Genomic DNA, 17,203 nt, shown 5'->3' with positions numbered 1-17,203 from the left:
AATGAGGAGGTTAGTTAAGGTAAGGACAGAAGATGCTCACCAAGAAGAGAACCAGTGCTCATCGGGGCCGGAGCTGTTTCCGTGGGAAGATGAGACTGGAGGTCAGACTCCCATGGCTGACCGGGAGGTGAGGGACTTCACTGGACGCCAAGTCGGGATAATAAAGGATGGAAACCATCAATGTCCAACAAGAGAGGGCTCCTGAATTACAGCAGATCGACCGAATTGGTATAGCGGGCTATCATTTAAAATTACAAGTCTGTCTGGCAACAAGGAGAATGATGATATAATAACCAATGAAAAAGAACACAATCTTATCTACCCTACGATGACAATGAAGAAACTATGAAAACCATATAAATGAACTGGAAAGCAAATGGGAACATGATCTGATGACAGGATAGGAGAGGATAGGACTGTGTCTTTCTCTTTTCAAATTGTATATTGTTTGTACCATGCTGTTTGTGTAAGGCACAGTTTTTCAATACTTTTCAGTATGCATTACAATGTATAAGATCTTTATAACAAGTTGGTCAGAAGACCTCAAATCAATGTGATTAACTAAACAGTTTTCATCAAATTTCCTCAAGAATGTTAAGATTTAGACACACACACACACACATACATACATACACACACGTATATGTGTATATATACATCTATTTTTACAATACAGTTATGACGTGTCATTAAGCGGGAATAAAGGGATCCGACACTGAAAAGCTGACAGGGTAACTGAGCAGTTTAGTCGGCCTCTACACAGAAGGGTTGACTGCAATCATGGAGCCACTTTTCCACAACAAACATTTCCTGAACGCCTCGCACGTACCCTGGGGCACGTACGGAGAAGACAAAGACGCTATATACTGGGGGCCTGGCTCACAGTGTGATGAAGACATAACCAAGTAAACAAATGATGAGAGGGCGGGAGAGTTGCCCAAGTACAGTATGACTAACGTGCAGAGGCCACAGTTAACACACTGCCCCAGGGAGGGGCACCTGTCAGGAGAAATGCCTGGCCTGCCCTCACCTCCCCTACAGTGGCCTCTTCTCTGCTGGCCTCCCTCACCCTTCTCAGTCCACAAACAGCCATCCCACTAACCATGCATGTTCACTGAGAAGACTCCTTCCATCAGCACCTGCCACAGGCCCTAAAGTAACCTCCAGGAGAAAGGCATGGAAAGTTCTGCTCTGCCCTTCATGCCTTCACTTTTTCTTATTTAATATCACTCTTGTTCACTTTCAAAGTTTGTTAAAGTCTTCTCTTTGTGGAGGGGGTGGTGCAGAAGAGGGTCAGGGTGACTAGCTACCCTAAGTATCCCAACTCCTAAGTTTCTAGTGAAAGCACCTGGTATGGAACCGCGCCTAGTACCATATATTCTCTCATGACCGCCAAACCCCACAGAAAAACAGAGTTATGATTGAGATTCTCCTCATCCAGATCTACGATGAGCCTATAAATGTGATAATATGGAACAAAGTCCACTTCAACTGTAATAGTCATAGATTTGTACACATTGCAGAGAGAGCAAATTATTTTCAAGGTAGCCTCCAGCACTAAGAATCCCACAAATGAAAAGATGAGTGCATGATAATCCACAAGAAAGGTTCACCTCAACCTTTTGGGCAACTCAAGACTCTTGCTTTACCTTTGGAAACACTATGTTTCTGGTTCACTGACAAGCACTTTGCAGAGTCTCTGTCTTCAGGATTGTTCCTGTATCTTAAAATTATGTAGGAAGAGCAGAAAGCTGTCTCCCTTTTGCCACTTTCCGAAATGTTCATTTATCCACGTGTTAGTGTCTCAAAGGGCAATGCCAATTTTCACACAGCCATTATTCTGTTCAGGAAACTGGGTGTAACACTCTTTATATTGTGCCATGGTCAAGAAAACTATTTTCAGTTTTGTTCATTTTTTTTTTTTTTAAACACAGGGAGAGAGGGAACACAAGCAGGGGGAGTGGGAGAGAGAGAAGCAGGCTCTCTGCTGAGCAGGGAGCCTGATGTGGGGCTCAATCCCAGGACCCTGGGATCATGACCTGAGCCGAAGGCAGATGCCTAGCCAACTGAGCCACCCAGGCGCCCCTCAGTTTTGTTCATTTTTTACACCAGTGAGTTTTGGGGCGGGGGGAGATGCTCATTATAAAGCATTCAAAGCAGTTCAAAAAAGCACAAAGAAATGTAAAAATCATCTAAAATCCTAATAACCAGCTTCAACATTAGGTGAATTCCAGATATATGCAGATATAGACAAAAGGCTAGCTACAAAACTACCCCCAGAGACCAGAATAATTTAAACAAAAATGAGATCTTATTACAGTGCTATTTTAATTTAAAAATAGTAAATAAAATTGTTTGACAGAAAAAAAATTGAATAGAACAAAAAAATTCATGAATACAGGATATTCTTCAACATATTTATCCCCAAAAGATCATCTAGAGAGTAGAGACTAACCCAACCCAATCTTTAGTCGTGAGTTTCAAAAGACATTTCTAAAACATTAGGAGATTAATAATTTGTTGTTGTTGTTAAAGATTTCATTTGTTTATTTGACAGAGAGAGACATGGCAAGAGAGGGAACACAAGCAGGGGGAGTGGGAGAGAGAGAAGCAGGTTTCCGGCTGAGCAGAGAGCCCAGTGCAGGGGCTCCATCCCAACACCCTGGGATCATGACCTAAACCAAAGGCAGACGCTTAACGACTGAGCCACCCAGGCTCCCCAACAGATTAATAGTTAAATGGATAAAAAAATTACATGTTTTGAGGTGCCTGGGTGACTCAATTAAGCATCTGATTCTTTTTTTTTTTAAAGATTTTATTTATTTATTTGACAGAGAGAGAGAGATCACAAGTAGGCAGAGAGGCAGGCGGAGAGAGAGGGGGAAGCAGGTTTCCTGGCGAGCGGAGAGCCCAGATGCGGGGCTCGATCCCAGGACCATGAGACCACGACCCAAGCTGAAGGCAGAGGTTTAACCCACTGAGTCACCCAGGTGCCCAAGCATCTGATTCTTGATTTCCACTCAGTCATGATCTCAGAGGCCAGCACATTTGAGCCCTGAGTTGGGCCCCATGCTGAGCAGGGGAAACTGCCTGAGATTCTCTCTCTCCCTCTCCCTCTGCCCAACCCCCCAAATCATGGGCTCTCGTGAGCTCATACTCTATCTCAAATAAATAAATAAATAATCCTTTTTTTTTTAATTATGTTTTAATCTTAGAAAGTTTCTATTCCTCCAGGACTTGCCTCTTTGCCATTTCCTGTATTTAACCTTGCCTCTTCCCATCCATCTTCCCCAACAGCCAGAATGATCTTTTCATGAGGCAAATCAGATCTCATAACTCTATCCTTTAAACCCTCAAAATGTTGCCAATCCAGACTTCCTGTTATTGCCTGCGTTATGGCTGAGTGTTTGTGTCCCTCCCAAAGGAGCTGAAGCCCTAACGTCCAATGTGGTGATATCTGGAGATGGGCCTTTGGGGGGGAATTCGGTGTAGATAAGGTCATGAGAGTAGGACCCTCATCATGAGATCTGTGGTCTTCTAAGAGGAAGAGAGAGCTCTCTCTCCAGGCTCACGGTCCTCGGAAAGACCATGTGAAGACACATGGAGGAGGGCCCCCACCAAGAACCCAATCTGTCAGCACCTTGATCTTGGACTTGTAGTCCCCAGAACTGTGAGAAAAAACCCCACCCAGTCTATGGCATTTTGTTACAGAGCACAAGCTGCCTAAGACAGCCTCCAAGTCGAACTGAACGGGCTGCCGGCTCCAAACCCAGCTCATCCTGCTCTCTCCCAAGCTCTCATCCCCGAGTCACACTGGCCTTTCTCTGTGGCTCTCCAGACCCTGCCAAGTGCAGTTCTGCCCTCGAGCCTTTGTTTGAGCTTCTCTGCCTGGACCACAGAGCCAGCCTCTGCTCAGATTTCTCTTTCTCTCTAAAGAAGGCAGCATCCCTAGAGGAGGCAACAGAAAGGGATGCCCTCAGGAGAGAGTCAAATTTAAGTTAAAGCAGGGACATGGGGTCCAGCTGAGTGCTTTGTTCACCGTGAAGCAGACGTTTCAGAGAGTGGAGGGCAGGGGTGTGAAAAGGCGGGGGTGGTGTGGCTGGGCCAAGGGAAGCCTAGATAGAAACCACAGCCCCAGACAGCAAAGGACCCCAGTAGCCACGGCTCACCCTTTTTACCTTTAGTATTATTATTATTAAACTGGCAAGACATTGGCGGGGATGCTGTTGTTACTACAATGAAAAGATGAAAAGGAGTGAGTGTCAAAGTGATCAAAGCATCAGACTTTAGGGGGAGAAAATTCTCAGCTCTCAGTGGATGGTGGCTTTCAATCCACCCTCTCCTCTTCATGCCATTGGCACAAATCCCAAACCCCAGCTCTTCCTCCTGATGTTTCCTCCCTCCTGGCAATGTTTCTGGGCATGATGGGTTGAGCTGGCTGCAAAACTGACAGAAGAATTGGCTGTGCCCCTCAGAGTCAGCTGCGGGCCGGGGGGTGACGTGTCTGAGGAGGCCCTGGCCTGGGGCTGCGGATAGAGCTGGCGGACCACGTGATGCTAGGCTCCCGTGCAGGCTCCCATGACACAGGGATGGTCTGAGTGTGCTCAAGCTGGCAGGCAAGGTCAAGGTATACTCAGCCTGCTGGATGGGGTCGAGACAGGGCACAATCCAGCTCTGGGCCTGGAGATCCTAGAAGCACCTTTCAAAGCACAGTTGGGTCTAGACAGGTCCTGCCAGGGAGAGTACTCCCCACCCTGGAGGAAACTCCCCTCCTGGCAGGGTGCCCTGGGGCCTCAGGGGCGGGGTTTACTGAACTTCTATTTATACTGCAGAGTATACAAAATCCACACTCTTTCCAGGGACAGATCCACTTGTTAATCCTCCATTAAAAACAGCACCAGCAGGGGAGTCTGGGTGTGTTCACCGGGTTAAGCCTCTGCCTTCGGCTCAGGGCATGATTCCAGGGTCCTGGGATCGAGCCCCACGTCAGGCTCTCTGCTCAGCGGGGAGCCTGTTTCCCTTCCCCTCTCTCTGCCTGCCTCTCTGCCTACTTGTAATCTCTGTCTGTCAAATAAATAAATAAAATCTTTAAAAAACAAAAACAAAAAACATTTAAAAACAGCACCAACAGGGTGCTGCCTGGCTGGCTCAGTCGGTAGAGAGAGTGAGCAGCTCTTGATCTCGGGGTCTTGAGTTTGAGCCCCACACTGGGTATAGAGTTTACTTAAAAATAAGGCCTTGGAGCGCCTGGGTGGCTCCGTCATAAAGCATCTGCCTTCGGCTCAAGTCATGATCCCAGGGTCCTAGGATCGAGCCTCACATCGAGCTCCCTGCTCGGGGGGAAGCCTGCATCTCCCTCTCCTGCCTCCTCTGCTTGTGTTCCCTCTCTCACTGTGTCTCTCTCTGCCAAATAAATAAATAAAATATTTTAAAAATTAAAAAAAATAATAAATAAATAAAACCTTAAAAACCAAAAAAAACAGAAACCCTGATAAACAAAAATGGATTGAATGCATCATCTTTCAAAAACAATTTTAACTCATTTCATGTAAGTCCTCAGAGCGCCCGCATTTGTCTTATGCTGTATTTGGTATCATCGCCGCGCTTTACCAATGCAGAAACTCTGCTTTGGCGAGGGGAACACAGTTACCGCCTGAAGTCCCTTCCAGCAGAGAGCGGAAGAGACTCCAGACACGGGTCTGCTGGATGGACGCCCATCTTCCCCAGTGCTCCGGGGCCGTGTCCATGGCCTCCACCTCAGCGGGACAACCACACGGAGTCAGGGCTGGGTGGGTTTTGGTTCGGCTGCTGCTGTCTTCTTTATGGCTCCTTTTAACAGAACTCAGGAGGGTTTTTGCTGAACCAGGTGCTGGGGAGTCATGTTTGTGAGACGCTTCCCGTGCAAAAAGGTAAACATCCCAGCTCTCTCCTCCAAGCTGCCAAAAGGAAAGGCGGCTAAGGGGAAGAAAGTGGCCTCTGTCGTGAAGAAGCAGGAGGCCAAGAAGGTGCTCACTCCCCTGTCTGAGAAAAGGCCCAAGACTTTTGGCATCAGACAGGACATCTCACCCAAAAGGGACCTCACCGGCTTTGCCAAACGGCCCCACCACACCTGGCTGCAACAGGCAAAGGGCGAGTCTTTGTAAACATCTCCAAGTGCCTCCCGCCATGAGCCAGTTCGCCCAGGCCAGGGACGGCCACACAACTACTCAGCTGCTGAAACTGGCCCACAGATGCTGACCAGAGACAAGGTGACAGAAGCAGCAGAGACTGTTGGCCCAGGCTGAACAGAAAGCTGCCGGCCAAGGGACGGTCCCCACTAAGAGGCTGCCTGTCCTCTGAGCTGGGGTTAATACTGTCCCAACCTTGGTGGAAAATAAGACGGCTCAGCCAGCAGTGACTGTACCCACGGTGGACCCCACTGAGCTGGCTGTCTTCCCACCTACCGTGTGTTCTGAGATGGGGACAGAGTTGGGGAAGGCCAGGCTGGGGCCAGCAGGAAGACCTGCACTACTGTTGCCTTCACACAGGTTAACTGGAAAGACAGAGGAGCTCCGGCTAAGCCAGTGGAAGTCGTCAGGATCGATGACAATGATGGATACGATGACATCTGTCATCCCTGGGGAGGCAACATCCTGGGTTGCCAAAGTCGGTGGCTCACATTGCCAAGTTGGAAAAGAACTGGTCACCAAACTGGGCTGAGTGTATGCTATTGGATTTTCTGTACATAAAAGTAATAAAAAGTTCTCCCCCCCCACCCCACCCAGAAAAAAAGGAAAAAAGGTAAATGTCACAATCCATCTGACTCCAGCCATGAGCTAGTTCGTGAGAATCCTTGATATACATGTAATCCGGTGCCTAACCGCACTCCACACACCCTTTCCCTAAACGAGTACTTTAAGAAAAAACACTTTATTAGGTTAAAAATTGGACTGCGTAAAAAGGCCCTCGTCTCGTTAGACAAGGGAGGGAACCTGAGGTGAGAGAGGCCCAGGGGACTGTCGCAGGAGACACAGGTCCCCCGGGGAATCAGAGGGGCCTCTGGCGACACGGGTATTGCTTTTAGACATTATCACCAGAACCCTCCAGTTTGAAGAATTCAGTATCCCTGATCAGCACAGATTAAAGTTGTTGGAGAGGCTCCTAGATTTTCAGAGAATTCTCAGACCTGAAAGGGGCCTTAGAAAAACACTGCAAGCAGATAGTTTTCCAGGGCGGTCATAAATTAGCGCAGGCCTTGGAAACAAAGGACTCCGGGCCTGGGAAAGGCACTTCCAGGAGCTGCGCAACCCAAGCTGAAGATGTGGCTCACGACATTTATGTTCTGGTGGGACTTCTGCTCAATTTCTCATTACTGGAGGCCTCCCAGATCTCTCCCTGAGATGCTGATTTGGAGGGTCTGAGAAGGGGCATGGGAACGGATGTTTTGAGCACCATCCTCCCAAGTGAGGTTCATTATCGGGAGGTTTTCTTCTTTCCTTCCTTCCTTCCTTCCTTCTTTCCCTTTCTTTCTCTCCCTCTCTTTCTTTCTCTTCCTTCCTTCTCTCTCTCTTTCCTTCTCTCTCTTTCTTTCAGATTTTATTTATCTATTTGAGAGAGAAAAGGAGAGAGTGAGCAAGAGAGCACAAGCAGGGGGAGCAGCAGAGGGAGAGGGAGAAGCAGGCTCCCTGTGCGGGCTAGATCTCAGGATGCTGGGATCATGACCTGAGCTGAGGGCAGCCGCTTAACAGACTAAGCCACCCAGGTGCCCCTAGGGACATTGCTTTAATGCTCTGACACAAGACAAGAAGATTACCATTTTGCAGGCAGGTAAAACATTTAAAAGGTCAGAAAATAATTCTCTCCATTTGCAAAATGCTGTCTTTGGCTTACAAAAGAAAGGATCTGGTCCCATCATTCTCTTTGTTGTAGTTATTTACATATATATGCATTTGCAGATACACATATCATTTGTATTTCAATTATTTTTATATACATGATACTTGTTTATTTACCCAAACCATAGAGGAGATCATAAAACATTAGCAAAACACGAGGTGGCTAGGTGGCTCAGTCAGTTAAGCCATCAGGCTCCTGAATTGGGCATAGGTCATGATCTCAGGGTCATGAGCTGGAGCTCTGCCAGAGTGTGGAGAGTGCTTAAGATTCTCTCTCTCCCTCTCCTGGCTTGTGCACATGTGCGCACGCTCACATTACTCTCTCTCTCTCAAAAAGAAAAAGAAAAATTAGCAAAATAGAACTACATTGTCACCATCCAGAGCAAACGGTTAGAAACGAGACGAGCATCCTTCCAGGTGCCTCTCTGCAGATAAGCATGTTGGGATCATATACAACCTTGCACACCTGGGGCCGTACTAGACATGCACTTCTGCTACCTTTATTTCTACATACGAATATTGCTTGTCTCTTTTCATGAAAATACAGATCTATGTCATCATGTTTCTAACTGCATAATATTCCATTTGTATGAATATACTATAATTTGCTGAATAAATACTTCTGTTTAAAGTTCTTTTTAAAAAAACTGGTATGGGGCGCCTGGGTGGCTCAGTGGGTTGGGCCTCTGCCTTCGGCTCAGGTCATGATCCCAGGGTGCTGGGATCGAGTCCCGCATCAGGCTCTCTGCTCAGCGGGGAGCCTGCTTCCTCCTCTCTCTCTCTCTGCCTGCCTCTCTGCCTACTTGTGATCTCTCTGTGTCAAATAAATAAATAAATAAAATATTTAAAAAATAATAAAAATAAAAAAAATTTAAAAACTGGTATAGAGTAGCACCTGGATGGCTTAGTTGGTTGAACAGCTACCTTGGGTTCTGGTTATGATCTCACAGTCCTGGGATCCTGCCCAGCATCAGTCTCCCTGCTCGGAGGGGAGCCTGCTTCTCCCTCTCCTCCCTGCTTGTGCTCTCTCTCTCTCAAATAAATAAATAAAATCTTAACAAAAAAAAAACCGGTATAGAGGACAAAAACTGGTACAGAGTTATAGAGGACAGATGGATGAAACTCCTAAGATTTATTTCACATAGATGATGAGGAAGTATGTTGTTTATAAAACCCTCGCAGAGTTTATAAGATATGTAGGATGCAGATAGTAAGTTAGTAACCTGTAAGATGGGTTAAGCAGAGTGAATGGACCATTTGTGTGTTAAAATATAGATGCAAAGATTTAAACAAATGACAGTGTTATTTAGAAAGGGATGGAAGGATTTATTATTATTTAGAAGGGATGGAGTCTGCTTCCCCCTCTCTCTCTGCCTGCCTCTCTGCCTACTTGTGATATCTCTCTCTGTCAAATAAATAAATCTTTAAAAAAAAAAAAAAGAAAAGAATCTGCCTTCAGCTCAGGTCATGATCCCAGGGTCCTGGAATCTAGCTCCACATCAGGCTCCCTGCTCAGTGGAGCAGCCTGCTTCTCCCTCTGCCTGCCGGTCCCCCTGCTTGTGCTTGCATGCTCTCTCTCTCTGACAAATAAATAAATAAAATCTTGAAAAAAGAAAGATTTCCCATTTAACAAAATATGAATACTCTATAATAAACCCTGGTTCATGTTCTCTCTAGATTGGCAGTTACATCAGCCCTAAACTGACCATGCTATCGGTGACACTTCTTACATCTGGGTCTGGCCTCTCAGAGTTAACATGGACTCATCCCATATTACGGGCTTAGCAAAGCCAGCTGAAGGTGAAAACTTACAACTTTTACCTCTGCACAACTGGGAGGCCCTCTGCCCCTGTCTCCCCAGAAGCTCCCCAGTCTATAAGCATACTTAGGGTGACACCTGGGTGGCTCAGTGTATGAAGCGTCAGCCTTCCTCTCAGGTCATGACCCCAGGGTCCCAGGATCCAGTCCCTCATCGGGCTCCTTGCTCAGCAGGGAGCCTGCTTCTCCCTCTGCCTGCTTTGTCTGCTACTACCCCTGCTTTGCGCTCGCTCGCGCGTGCTCTCTCTCTCTCTCTGACAAATAAATAAATAGAATCTTTTTTTAAAAAGCTTATGTAGGGAGCTCCCACCAGCAGCCAAACCTCCCCCTATTGAACCGCACAGAACCAGAGCAGTAGTGCTCCAACTTTAGGGTATCAGAAACTCCGGGGGGGGGGCTTGTTAAAGCAGATTCCTGGGTCGCCCCCCGAGTTTCTGCTTCAGTCACTGTGGGGTGAGGCCCAGGTGTATGCATTTCTAACAAGTTCCCAGCCAGCCCATACTTGGTTTCCAGACCACACTTTCAAGAACCGTGAATCTAGAAAGAGCTGGTTTAGAGCATGGGCTTGTTCATAGATGGTATATGCGGCCCATTTCCTTACCTGTGGTGAAGGGATTGTTTCCTCAAACATTTAATGCGCATCTCACCCAGCACCACCTGAGGGAAATTTAGAGGAATATATCATCCCTGGGGGACCTGGGAGTCTAACTTGGAATCAGTAACTGCACTGCTGTGTGAAGAGGCTTGTATCCACCTTTGTGTGGATGGGAGCAGAAGGTCTGAGGCAGTGACTACATTGTAGGCGGGGAGGGGGGAGTCTCCTGGGGAAGGTGATACTTCAGAGGTAACGTGAGGATGAAAAGTTGTTGGCCACATGGGCAACATGGGGAAAGGAACTTGGGGAACAGAGACTCTACAGCACAGGGCTTGGAGGCGCTGAGCCTATGGGGTGTGGTGAGAATCCCACTGTAATTCTGATAGCAAGTGAGGCCTCAAGCTGTAGCAGTGATGATGAAAGCTTTCTGTTTCTTTGAGTGCTCACTACAACGTAGTTGGTATGGTGATGAATGTTTTATCTGCATTGTCTCACTTAATTCTCATACCCACCCTATGAGGTGCAGATCTAATTATATTCCCAAGGCATATTGGTTTCCTAGAGCTACAGAACGAAGGCCCTCGAAGCAGCTGGCTTCAACAATGGGAATTTACTGTCTCAGTCCTGGAGGCTGGAAGGCTGAAGTCAGGCTGGAAGCAGACTAGTTTCCTACTGAGGGTTGTGAGGGAACGCTCTGTTCTGGGCATCTCTCCTTGACTTGGAGACGCCTGTCTTGCCTCCGTGTGTGTCTGTCTTTGTGTCCAAATGGACCCCGTTTTATAAAGATACCATTGTACTGGATTACGGCCCACCCTGAGGACCTCACTTTAACTTGACGACCCTGTCTCCAGATAAGGTCACATTCTGAGGTAACGAGGGGCAGGACTTCAACATATGAATGTTGTAGGGGACACGATACAACCCAGAACACCATTGTACAGATAAAGAAATGGAGGCTCAGAGAGTTTAGGTAAGCTGCCCACATCACTCCTGCCGTGTGCGTAGGTCAGAAACAGCTGACTAGGGGTCATAGGTTCAACCTAAAAAGTAGCAGAACAGGGGCTTGCTGGGATGCAGGCCTGTCTGAAGGCACAGCTGTGCTCTGTCACCCGGTGCTTTACTGGCTTCTGGCGTTTGTTTCTGCCATGTTTCTGCAAGGTTCCCTGGGAACCCAGGGGCCTGGAGACCAGGGTGCCAAGCTGCTAGCCTGGGAGTTTCTGGGTAAGATATTCTTCCATTTTCTATCTTACTTGCTTGACTGTGGGAAGTTATTAGAGTATATGAAACATTTAAAATTCATGAAAGAAAGGGTCTGTCTTTTTCAAGATGATGTGCTCTTTTTGCTGTTAAAATGTGAAATACCTATACATACAGAATTTCTCTGGGTATAGCTATTTTTTTTTAAGATTTTATTTATTTATTTATTTGACAGAGAGAGAGAGAGAGAGAGAGAGCACAAGCAGGGGGAGTGGAAAGAGAGGGAGAGGGAGAAGCAGGCTGGGAGCAGGGAGATGTATAGCTGGATCCCAGGACTCTGAGATCATGACCTGAGCCGCAAGCAGACGCTCAACCCACTGAGCCATCCAGGCGCCCAGCTATCCTATTCTTAATGTCCTTCTCAAACAGCTGAAACATTTGCAAATAATGTGTTAACCCTTAAACTTGCACTGTAAGTATAATCACTTGGAATTATTTCAGCATTCAGGAATTGAAGCACCTTAACTGTTTATCAATAAAGATTCAGACAAAGAGTTTTGTCGGTATCCAGACAATAATTCCATATTTTCCAAAGTATTTAAAATGGAAGAGCCCTGCTCCAAATACTTATCTATAAAGACTTTGTTATTTTAGCAACTGGAGCAAACTTTCATCATGGGAAATTGGTATACCACTTCAGTGAAAGAAAAATAAAAATAAGGAGGGTTTATTCTTACTTTTGAATGCTTTAGCTATAGTCTGACATGTTTTCCAAACAAAAATTAGAGCACGTGGTTTACTCGTGAAATCAACAAGACAAAGTGGTGGCCATCTGGCCTATCTCTGGAAATGTGAGATGTCTGGACATTGTTAAGTACTGCACACATATGAGTAATCCTGAAGCCGAAATTTAATCATACCCCTGCATGTTTAAAGGAATCCAGAACCTGGGGATTAAAAGACGCCTGGGCGCTTTCCAGCCCAGAGCCCTATCTATCTCTTCCTTTTCAGAGCCAGATTTCTTAGAAGGATTCTCTGTACTTACTATCCCTTTTCCTCACCACCACCTGCCCTTCTCTCTAACACTTTCTCCTCTACCTCTTCCAGCCACGTAGGGGTCCAGTAACGGTGTCAAGTACCCTATGGGCTAGTCACTGCACGGCCTGAGGAAATTGACTTGGGTAAGGGCTCTTCCCCAGCTAGAAGTTCTGTCTTACTTATAATCAGCAGTCACACTGCCGTGCGTCTTGCCTGATTTTGCCCCCCAGCGCTGCAGTCATCTGGGGAAACCTAGACGCAGCTCATTTTATGATTCCCATTAGCCTGTTAAGACTGAGATAAAGAATTTGCAACTAACTTCTGCTTGGAAGGGGTGTCATCCTTGAGCCCTAGTTTTTGGTACTTTGTCATGGTTTTATCAACAGAGTGGGTGGTGATAGCAGTTTTCAGTGCAGCCAAATTTTGATTTGTTTGGAGGTAATCTGATTGTATAGTTAGATTAGACAAAACACCCTGGACAGAATCTCCCCCAACTTAATCATAATTATATTGATATTTTTAAAATTATTGATTTTAATAATATACATAATTATGTGATCATAATTACTCTTAATATTTGATACTGATATTTGAAATATAATTACTGATATTCAAAAAGTCAACTTCAGTTCTTACATCTAATTAACTAAAATAATTAACTCTGTCACACGCTTTGAAAGAGTCTTTATAGTATATTAAACTTTAATTCGTCTCTTCTGATGGCTTTAGCTCAGCATAACAAATGTGACAAGGAGAGAAACTTTCCCAAGACTTAGAACAAGAAGCAAAATACTTCAGGTACTGGAAGGTAGAACTAGATCAGGCAGAGAAACCAAGTATGGCCTGGCTGGGAACTTGTCACAAATGCATACTCAGGACATCTGCATGGCTCAGTTGGTTAAATGTCCAGCTTTTGGTTTGGGCTCAGGTCCTGATCTCAGAGTTGTGAAACTGAACCCCATGCCAGGCTCCGCACTGGGCATGGAGCCTTAAGGGAGAGAGACCTTAAGGTTCTCTCTCTCCCTCTGGCCCACCCCAGCCCACATGCTCTCCCTCCCCTTCTCTAAGGAAGGAAGGAAAGAAGGAAGGAAGGGAGGGAGGGAAGGGAAAGAGATGTTTGCTGGATCTGAAACTAAGGTAATGTGAGATGCTCTTGGAAAAATCCTTGCCACCCAAGCTCACCCGAGGCTAAGTCATCCCAGAAAGCCAAGCTTAAGTTTTCACACAGGAAAGAGCTTTGGAGCAAAACTCTGACTTGGGCAAACAAAATGACGTCAAAGGACCTGTAGTCACTAGTACAGGGAATTAGAACCAGGGAAGCGTTTATTAGGAGGGGCTTGCTTGAGTCACAGAGAACCTTCCCTCCTACAGACAATGCCAGCACCATCCTCCTTTGCCATGTCCCACCCTGGGACTAAATCAATAGATATGACCCAGAAGTCAAGTTTCAGGAAAACTGCTGGAGTCTTTGTAAGAATCTGTTTTCTTGGGGCGCCTGGGTGGCTCAGTGGGTTAAAGCCTCTGCCTTCAGCTCAGGTCATGATCCCAGGGTCCTGGGATCGAGCCCCACGTCGGGCTCTCTGCTCCGCAGCGAGCCTGCTTCCCTTCCTCTCTCTCTGCCTGCCTCTCCGCCTACTCGTGATCCCTGTCAAATAAATAAATAATAAAATCTTAAAAAAAAAAAAAAAAAAAAGAATCTGTTTTCTTACATTTGGAAACTTTAAGAGCTCTGCAGTGAACATCTCAGCAAACAAAACCCACCCCAAGCCCTGTCAGTTCAGTGGAAACTAAAGGCTTCCCCATGCAAGTTGTCCCCATTTGGACATGTAGACTCTGCGAAAGACCTTGGCGTGTGCCTCGCTCCTGCCATACGTTAGCTCCTTTACCGTCATATTGACGCTCATCTTTCACAGATAATGGATCTGCACTCAGAAACGTTAAGGCACGTGCAGGCACACTGGGATTTGCTATCCGCTACCCTGGCATGTGCCGTTCACACTCGGTTAAACTCAAGCTCTGACACATAGCTAGGAGCCACCCAGGCAGGGGTTTTAAGCTTAAACAGACAGGAATTATGAAACAAGCACATGAAAAAAATTCCAACCCCATTCTGTGGACCACGGACTGGCCTATAATCAGGGGTTAAAATGTAACTAAGAAAAAGTACATCCCAGCATCTGTCAAAATAAAATTTAATGCCTTGTAAATCTCATTTAATTCCTACTTAAAATTGAATCAGTAAATAGATAATACTTGCCCTTCATTCTTTTACTAAAAGCTTGTACATAATTAATCTTTAGAAGCCGGTGCAACCCATGTCTTTAATATTTTCAGCAAAGTGCCTACCATTGTTACATAATTGCTACCTCAAAGATAATGGAAAAAACATGACTTACCAGAATGACCTATAACCCCAGACATCAAAATAACTTGCCAGGCATTTATTCTGAACCATGAGAGTTGGATTTATATGCTCCAGCCAGGAAGGAGCTCATTTAGTTCTCACCCAACCGTGGCAAGATTGTACCTATCAATTCAGACCATAAATGCAGGTATGATGTTTCTGCTCCTCAGTAAATACGACATTACAATTAAACTTTCTCTGATATTGAACAATTTCTCTATCAGCAACATTGAAAATGGTGGCCTTGACTGCTTTTAGGATGTGAAATAATTTACATCAAACTTTAGACGGAGGAAAGCCAGCAACCAAAAAAGCAGGCACCTGGTAAAGCACGCTGTCCGCCGGCCCCCGTCTGCGCTTCGTGCAGAGCTTGTGCCCGGAGGCACCGCTGGGGTGCCAATCCCACTCACAGGGAGATGATAATAATGCCGTACTCCGCACCCTGAAAAAGACAGTGTGGTTACAAACCCAACATGGTCCCTCCCAGCGCAGTAAGATCTGGGGAAATGCACTGAACTTCACACACTGCCATTCAGCCACTTACAACATGGCTTCGAATACAGTTACAGAGTCGTGCAACCGTCACCAAGATCCATTTTGGAGCATTCTCATTACTTCAAGAAAGAAACTTTGGGGCGCCTGGGTGGCTCAGTCAGTTAAGCCTCCGACTCGATTTTGGCTCAGGTTGTGATCTCAGGGTCCTGGGATGGAGTCCCACGTTGGGCTTTGCACTCCGCTTGGAGTCTGCTGGAGAGACTCTTTCCCCCTCTCCCTCTGCCCCTCCCTCCCTCGTGCAGGGGCACCTGCTCAGTGGCTCACACTCTCAAATAAGTGGATAAATCTTTTTTAGAAAGTAAACAGTAGGGGCGCCTGGGTGGCTCAGTCAGTTGGACGTCTGCCTTCAGCTAGGTCATGATGGGATCGAGCCCCACATCAGGCTCCTTGCTCAGTGGGAAGCCTGCTTCTCCCTCTCTCACTCTCCCTGCTTGCATTCCCTCTCTCACTGTCTCTCTCTCTCTCTCTCTCTCTCTGTGTCAAATAAATAAATAATTTCTTTTTTTTAAAAAAGTATACAACAGAGAAATCATTTGAAACTAAAAGGGAATTCATTTTTCACAGCATTTATAATGCTGGCTCGTCTCTACTTTTACATTTGCGGATTGCCCACACTTTGAAAGGTGGAAGTTTTTTGTTTGCTTGTTTGTTTTACCCCTAATTTTGAGGAAATCCAGTGAACATCCCTTCTGCGCATTTTTATTAATCCTGCATATGCCTTTTTTTTTAAAGATTTATTTATTTATTTGACAGACAGAGATCACAAGTAGGCAGAGAGGCAGGCAGAGAGAGGAGGAGGAAGCAGGCTCCCCGCTGATCGGAGAGCTGGATGCCATGCCGGGCTCGATCCCAGGACCCCGAGAGCCAAAGGTAGAGGCTTTAACCCACTGAGCCACCCAGGCGCCTCCTGCATATGCCTTTTAAAGCACACAATGAGGCAAGCTCACTCCTGGGCGAGGCCGGGGCTCCGGCAGCTTCACACAGGGCAGTCGTGTCCAGTGGGAGGAAGAATGTGGCTTCTCACCAGTTCTGCACATACTCTTCTGTTTGCAGACAAAGTGAGATTGTGGTATCTATGCAAAACACTCCCCACACAATGAAATAGCAATAAAGGATAGTGTCGATTTTATTTATACAGGCAAGGGACGCATTTCCCTTCTCCTCCAAGATCAGCAGGAAATGTAGGCAGTGGCTAAAGCAAGCCCATCTGGACATCCCACAAAGCAAGCAACAGGATTAGAGCGCGGCCCGTGCACGGCTTCTGTGATTACTTCCAAAGATAAATAAATGGCCAGCGAATCAAGATGGGCTTGGTTATGCTTCTGCCTTTAATATGAAATTCTTCTACAGGTATCAGCTCCAAAAAGTGCTTGTTTCTTGTACTGGATCAGATTGTTTTTTAATTAAATCCATTTTCTGCATGTTTAAAATATCTTGCTTTTAACTTTCTTTGATAAGATTCCCAAGGTTTCTGACATGTGTTGGAACCACCAAGAACCATCAACCATTTCTAAAATACACCAATATTGACTAGGGCTACTTTTAAACTTAGAAATAGCTTGCGAAAGAACTAAATCATATTCTTAGTTTTCAAGAGTATTGACAGATATGTGAAATTAATGTCAGGTAACATTTTAAAAGCAAAATCCATAGGTGGGTCAGTATTTTGTGTTCGAATGTCAATTCCTTTAAACATTTTTTTTTCTTTATCTGTGGCTCTAC

At 45.9% G+C, this 17,203-nt stretch overlaps 1 protein-coding gene and 1 pseudogene across 2 annotated transcripts in view; one reads left to right on the top strand and one right to left on the bottom strand.

The window, feature by feature from the left end:
• TJP2 (tight junction protein 2) overlaps positions 1-15,361 on the bottom strand; it is an 88,569-nt gene extending 73,208 nt beyond the window's left edge. Inside the window, exon 1 of the mRNA XM_080819862.1 lies at positions 15,248-15,361. The gene's annotated coding sequence lies outside the window, so the exon portion shown is untranslated. The remainder of the gene's footprint in view (positions 1-15,247) is intronic.
• LOC308352974 (large ribosomal subunit protein eL8-like) lies at positions 5,880-14,542 on the top strand (annotated as a pseudogene). The gene is made up of 2 exons: positions 5,880-6,701; positions 14,436-14,542. The product of its transcript is annotated as a large ribosomal subunit protein eL8-like (transcript).
• Positions 15,362-17,203: the final 1,842 nt, after the last annotated feature.

The sequence above is a fragment of the Martes martes genome (genome assembly GCF_963455335.1).
Source record: "Martes martes genome assembly, chromosome: 12".
Lineage (NCBI taxonomy): Eukaryota > Metazoa > Chordata > Mammalia > Carnivora > Mustelidae > Martes > Martes martes.
This window is presented reverse-complemented; position numbering and strand designations above follow the sequence as displayed.